The sequence below is a fragment of the Liolophura sinensis genome, chromosome 10, assembly GCF_032854445.1.
Source record: "Liolophura sinensis isolate JHLJ2023 chromosome 10, CUHK_Ljap_v2, whole genome shotgun sequence".
Taxonomy (NCBI): Eukaryota; Metazoa; Mollusca; class Polyplacophora; order Chitonida; family Chitonidae; genus Liolophura; species Liolophura sinensis.
In genome coordinates, this window is record NC_088304.1 from 397,997 (window position 1) to 405,117 (window position 7,121).

Here is a 7,121-nt window from a genome sequence, read left to right on the forward strand (position 1 = left end):
GTGTCAAGGTTATCCCACTCTAACCGATACAATGGGTATAATTCTTTTGTCGGTAAAAACGGATAGAGGGATCAGAATATTTGGCTCTCTGCTTCATGACTGTCAGATTCCGCTTAACCTGGGCCTAGGGTTGGTATATTCATCGTGTTGAATTAGATTAACTGGAATACCAGCATGGGGCACGATTTGAAGACTTAGTTCACTCATTCGCCTAGAACATACCTTGCTTCTTTCCTACATCAATGATATGTGTTGACTGCTTCTCTTTCCGTCATAATTCCCTACTTCATATACTTTAATTCTTTGTTATTTTGTGTTAAAGGTAGGTTTGGAGATTGGCCTTGCGATTATTGACTTGAAGCTGATTATATTGGTTTTTTTTTTACTTTCGACGCACATATTTTCCCTTCTTATCAATTAGGCGATTATCACAAATTATGACTTACCGCTGAACTTGGCTGAACTGTTCGCCCGCACTTTTCCTGGGAAAAAAATAACCACATTTCAACAATGTCAAAATATAGAATATGATTCAGTGTTTAGTTCGGTCATGCCCAAGGCTTGGAAATTTACAATGCTGCTATTTCCTTTAATTGTGTAAGGCGATAGTACAGGACTCTGGATCTATTACACTTTCGCCTTGTTGTGGTTTTATTCTGAGCTGTACGTTCTGCATATTTCCAGTGTGGCAACACTATCAATATGTTGTTGCGGGCTACAGGAAGACACGGTGATGTCATCATGGAAATAATATGAAAATGACATTAATGCAAACCCAAAATCAAGAAAATTCCACTCTTGAGCATACAAACTGTTGTAAATGACACGTTCAGTTAATCTGGACTTCGTATGCCTTATGGATAATTGTGAATTCTGCGTATAGGTTCATTACAGAAATAGGACTGGTACAAGAAAGGGACGGAGGAAAACTAGGTTTTTAGACTGCTTTGGTTTGATGTATAGATGTACGCCTCACTTTACATACAGGGCGCATCTAAGAACATTTCCATCGATGCATGGTACCATATGTAGTCCATCATGGCGTCTAGAAAATGAAGAAAAATTGCATACATACATCGTTGTTATTTTTTTGGGATGTGTTCACATTCGTTCTAGGACAAGTAGGGCACCCGGTAGGCCAACGTTTGAACGTCTGTAAAGGTGAACCAAGACGCTGACGTAAATCCAGGATCAGAAGTCCCCAAAGTCAGGAATAAAAACAGAAGGTCTCGAAAAATAAGCAGCTTGCTAGGTAGGCTAGTGGAAAATCGGACATCACAATGGCATTCACAAATAACATCTGTCATCTTAAGAGATCCGTGATATGCAGGAAATCCACCTGGAAGCTGTCAAATGGAGCATATTTAGAGCAGAGATCAAACGTGCATAGTTGACTGACCTTAGAAGTGCAGGTTGAAAAACGATTCTAAGAGTGTACATGGATCAGCATTAACGATGTTCGCCGCACCTTTTTCAGTGCAGATATAGTCGTTTCTGTTAATGAACTGAATTCTATGGATATCATCCTTCTGAGACGAATTCTTTCTCCTTTTCATTTTTGATAATGATTTCGCTTTGACTTTTCCCAGTTAAGTGACAGAGCATATGTACGTTAAGCCTCACAAGAATACATGACACAAACTCGTGCTAAAAAACAAGCCGTAAAAAGACGGCATCAAAGTTAGTCATATAAAAAAGTCGAAAACAGAAATCATTCTTACGTAGTAAGAATAGTTGTAGTTGTTTGGAATTCAGATCGTAGCGGTGAAATCCTAACACTGTTTTGGGAACGAAGCCCAATGATTCCAACATGGCCCATTGATGCCAACATAGCCCACTGGTGCCAACGTGAACAGTGAGACTAGGAGGCAAATTCTTAATCAGACTTTAATCAATTGATATACATAATGGGCGGGTGCCTTGGGTAAACCCAAGCATATTACAGCAAACTTTCCTATGTATGACTTGCACATGTGCACAACACACTGGGTGACGAAAAATGCCCTTCAACGAACGTTGTCACCTAGGCTCCACAAGTAGTGAAAACGGTGCGAATCTGCAAAGTCCCTTTTCAAGGTTGAGCCCGCATCTCATGTTTCAACGATTGAAAGGAAATCGCCTATATGGGCTAGAGCACGACCCGCGCACAGGCTTAGAGTTGGCTGTTTCGCATCCCAGATAGACTCGGTAGGGCAACTTATGAAACTGACTTGAACCAATCCAATCTATATGGTACGCGAGCCTTTCGATTCCCAGAAGTTCTATATGTTGTTAGAATATAAAGATAATAAAACAACCAGAGTCCATAAAACTCAACAGCCTCGTGTAGCAGTTTTCACCCCGGTGCTGTCTGGCATCTGGGTGTTATCTGTCAAACTTTTACAACCATTCCCCGGAGGGTCATGTGTACGAGAATCTAGGTGATTGGAATGTGGTCTTAGACATCAGACGGAAAGTACGCAGTAATCGCCAATACATCGCCCAATCATTCTGCACGCAAGCGAATTCCTAACGGCTATAGGTGTACATAAACCAACTTGGAATACGATGATCTGGTGCTTCCAAGTCAGCCCATACCACGTGACAATGACAAACGTATTGTCCACGGATTTATGATAGCCCAAAGAAACTCCCGAGTCACATAAAATGCCGTTATTTGAATATAATTTCAGCTTTCATAAATCTGCACAACTTTTAAACTCCACTGACGTGGGATCAAATGAGTAACTGATCATGGTGAAGCCATGCACGGAGGTGTAGTTCAGTACCATCGACGGAGCCTCTGTGGCCGAGATGGTTAGTTTACCCAGCATTGACTTCCTCTCTGGCCGTACGTGGGAAGGTCTAGTAGCAACCAGCGGATGATCTTGAGTTACCAACGACCTCTGCGAGGTTTCTTATCACAACATTGCTGTCCGCCGTCGTACTTTTAAGTTAATTCAAGTGAAATATTCTTCAACATGGCGTAAAACAATCATATAAATAAATGAATACAATCGTCTATTTATAAAAAGCAATTTCAGAAAACAACCAACAGTTCAAAACCAAACGAAAAGCAGTAATTTTACGTATGAACGAAATGATCGGAAACTCAAACTTGATCTGAAGCATGTCAATGGTGAAATCATTTGTGAAGTTTCAATTCAGTCCGATGAGCCGTTATGTACAAACTACATAAGAAAATAATTTGTACACAAAGGACCAAGGAACATGTAGCTGCGGGATCGGTTGGTCATGTTCCCTGCTTCCCTCCCAAAGAAGTCGTCAATCCCCCGTGAACTCGTCAATCCCCCGTGAAGTCGTCAGTCGTAATCATTTTCATTGGAGTTAGTTTTCCTGACGATGGCGATTGCGACCGACTCATGTCGAAAGTAGCGATGAGCAAGGTTAGGAGTGTCTTTTATGCGACAGATAGATTTGTGTTAATTGTGGCGTCATTGGCATTATTATTCAGGAATTGCCGGGCTCTGTGGAGGCAGTATTACTGTAAAATTAAATGGAACATGCTTTTGTAGCCCGTATGTTTCCGACATGTTAAGGACAGACCACTCTAGTACACCCAATTCCAGGTTAGTGAATAAAAGAGATCCGTATTTATGAAAGCTAGGCAGGGAAGAATGAAAATGCAACATAAACAGGCTAATGAAATTGGACTCAGTCCTGCCAAAGGCATAGGTCAAACATTACTTGTAACTACATTTGGCTGAGGAATCAATGTGGAAGATCAGCCCTTCTGGAAGGTGGGTAGATATATGTATAATATCTGAGAAAATTTGTTATACAATTCAGTGTTCAGATAAAGTGGGTGGTTTTATATGAAAGACCAATGGTTTACCCCGTTGTTGCACACCCATTGTTGTTTACATCCCCTTAAGTGGAAAATCATTCAGTATAGCGTGAAACACCAATTTAGTAAGTGAATATTAGTTGTGTGTGTTTGTTTGCGTTATTATGCTCTTGACCTGTTACTGGGAATCTTACTACGTGTTCCACATCAGCCGTGACTCTTGAGCTCTTACGTTTTAAACTTTATCTTTGTAATAGTAGCGTGCTAGGCGAACAACTCTTGTCATATCGTAATAAAATGAACAAAGAAAGAAACTTTACGTATTACGTTTTGTTCGAAACACTCATAAAGAACAGCGTGTTTTGTTAGTGGATCAGTCTGGTTTATGAGTGTAATGAGCGTACTATAAAGTAGGATTAGGCAAAGACTTTTGCTTAATCAAAAGAACTAAAGCAGTTTTGTGAAACCTGCCCTCGTCGCGCTGCAGTAGATTTGTCCCTGCCCAAGGAGATGCCAGTTCCACATCAAGCTGTCAGTTCTTCGATCGTTGCGCGCGAAGAGCATTGGCTTACTCCGCCACCCCGGTTACCTTCACTGCAAGTTATTCTTGTATACGGCTAAAGAAGTAAATAAACAATATACATTAATTTAAAATTAGTGAGAAATGCAAGCAAGGAATGGCCAACTTGGGCGAATATACTTTAACTTTGCAAACCCCATAACGAGATTTGAAAATACGGGCAGACTTGAATACAGAAATACCTGGGACTTCTTTATTGATTTGATATCTGGTAAACGAATGTTAGATGTTTTGCGAAAACACTTAGCAATAAACTACTTCTAATCGTAAGAAGAACAATGGACTCCACGACTGTCATACCTCGGCTAACTCCCTGATCACTCTTCGTCAAGTTTCTTTGGAAATGAGAACTGCTTTGTGAAAGAAGCCAAAATAGGGGGGGTTCCAATGTACCTGGTGACAGGTGAGGTTTTTTTCCTCCAGTCAGATTAATTTCTTTCATTTATAGGCTTTATACACTGTCTATTCAACGTGACGGTGCTATTCTGGGTTTACTCCCCATACTGTAGTCTTTTCTATGCATGTGCATGAAGAAAAAAAAACGTTTAAATCCATCAACTGAGCATAGCAGTTCCACTGAACCTGACACAGCACTCTATTGTCGTTCGATGCGAATGCTCGACTGCTCACACGTTGGGAGCAGATGTTCACACCTTCCATAGGCACACCTGGCCTACTGATAACTGACGTTTGCAAAACGACTATTGAAGACACGAACAACAACGATAAACTAATCCGATGATAATTGAATTGTCATGAACGATGCTTATGTAAAATGTTTCAGATGATAGTTACTTGTGTTTGAAAGCCAAGCGACTGAAATCTCAACAGCGATACTTGCGGAATAATTTGTTTTTGGTTAGACGTACTGGAGTTTGAAACTAACCGTCATGTCCGACATTCGCAACGAATGAAACGTCGTTCCAAGTGGACAATCGCAAGATCAAAGAACTGATGATGGTTTAAAATGGACAAATATTTATCAGGTTTTAGCAATTTGACCAGAAAAAATTAAACAAGTGCGAAGGTATCTCTCTCAAGACCTTTAATGATCACTATGACACTAAAATCATCACATTTCGCAGTGTCATGACCTCTGATAGTGTATAGCTATTTAAACAATAGCGAAACTCTTTGTGCATTTTGTTTGATTGTTTCATGTTATAGACAGGCCTCTCACTTACATGATGGCCGTCAGTTTAATGGTTAGAAGGAACCGGAGTGTTGAGAGTAATCTACTGATCTTTGGGAAGTTACTGATGAAATTTTCCTCGTGTGACGTATTGTTAAATAGACTGTAATTGCTGGCAGATAAGTGGTTTTTAACGAATCTTACACTGCGCGGACTTCCCCAAGAGCGTTGTCGACGTCTCGCTGTCAACACCGCTCCACTTAGAAACAGTAAGGCCAGGGGATTTACCAAATTCCTTGTCCAAAGCCAGTTTTAAAACCGCACCTCGTGTTTGAATGGCACACACAAATGACAAGACCTCCGCCCACTCCACTGATTTTCATGAGTACTTTACTTTTTCCCGAGCAGGTCGAAATTGGTGCAGTCAACAAAAACTAGTGTGATAATCCAGTGGGTTCCCTTTATTTCAATCACCCCAACACACATCATGTGTTACGCTGTAAAATAGATTAGAAAGGGAATCAACCACAAACATCGCAAATTGTGAAACAATGCTTCCACGTGTATCCTCAGAATTCCATGCCAGATTCTGCACTGAACACAGAAAGAACTCTTGTTCGGTTTTGTTGTTGTTTAACATTTTTAACATTGTCATGGCTGTGAGCACATCCGCCCACCTTTAAGTGTTTTGAACGGTGTTCTCTTTTTAACGTGATACACGTGTTCCGATCCAAGCAATATAATGCTTTAATGATAGGAGTTCTGTATAGGCTGGCCGATGGCGTTTGGAAATATCCAGGGGTTGGAGTGTCCCCGTGGGGGTTGGAATAAGGTGTGAAGTGGGCATCTAAGGAGGAAAGCATAGCCAGCCGTATAAGCCAGGCTCTTGACATGGCAGCAGATATGCGTTTTTAAGCTAATAGTGAAGCAATGTTCTTGACGCTCGTTATGAATCGGACATTTTCACATCTCTCGATGTCAGGATAATAACAGAATAACTAGACCGGCTGTCGTTTGACATCGATCGAATCACGCCTGTAGGTTGCCCGGACATAGAGATCCAGAGAGACGCTTGCATCCTTCAACAGCCAGGCGCCTGTTAAGAGAGCTCCTCTATGGAGCGTTCCGTTTACGCCCGGGGGATATGTCCGCCGATGTGTTACCGATAACTCTGCCGCCAGAAGTCTATACCTGCTCCAGAATGCGATGTAAGAGATACCGATCTATACGAAAGGTGAGATAAAATATCGGACATTAGCAATTAATGCGAGCATCTTGTCTTCCGGCCAACCGTTAGCACATTTCGGGTACACATTTGCACACGATAATGGACATTTTTTCATAAACAACTTCCATTTATGAAAGATCCCACCTCGTGTGTCACTTGCGAGAAACAGCTAACCGTTAGAAGTCACTAATGTTATAAGGATTTTACCTGGTCTTCCATTAGCTGAGTGATAGCGCTGACACAACTCCCGTTATTGTGCTGAGTGACGTGTAAAGGCGGTCTATTACTAAATTTGCCAATTTTCGTCCCAGTGGAAAGACTGTCGGCGCCAATTACCTTCCGCAAGTAACGGGCATCTTCTCCCAAATTTACCCCTTTTAAACGAAAACTGATA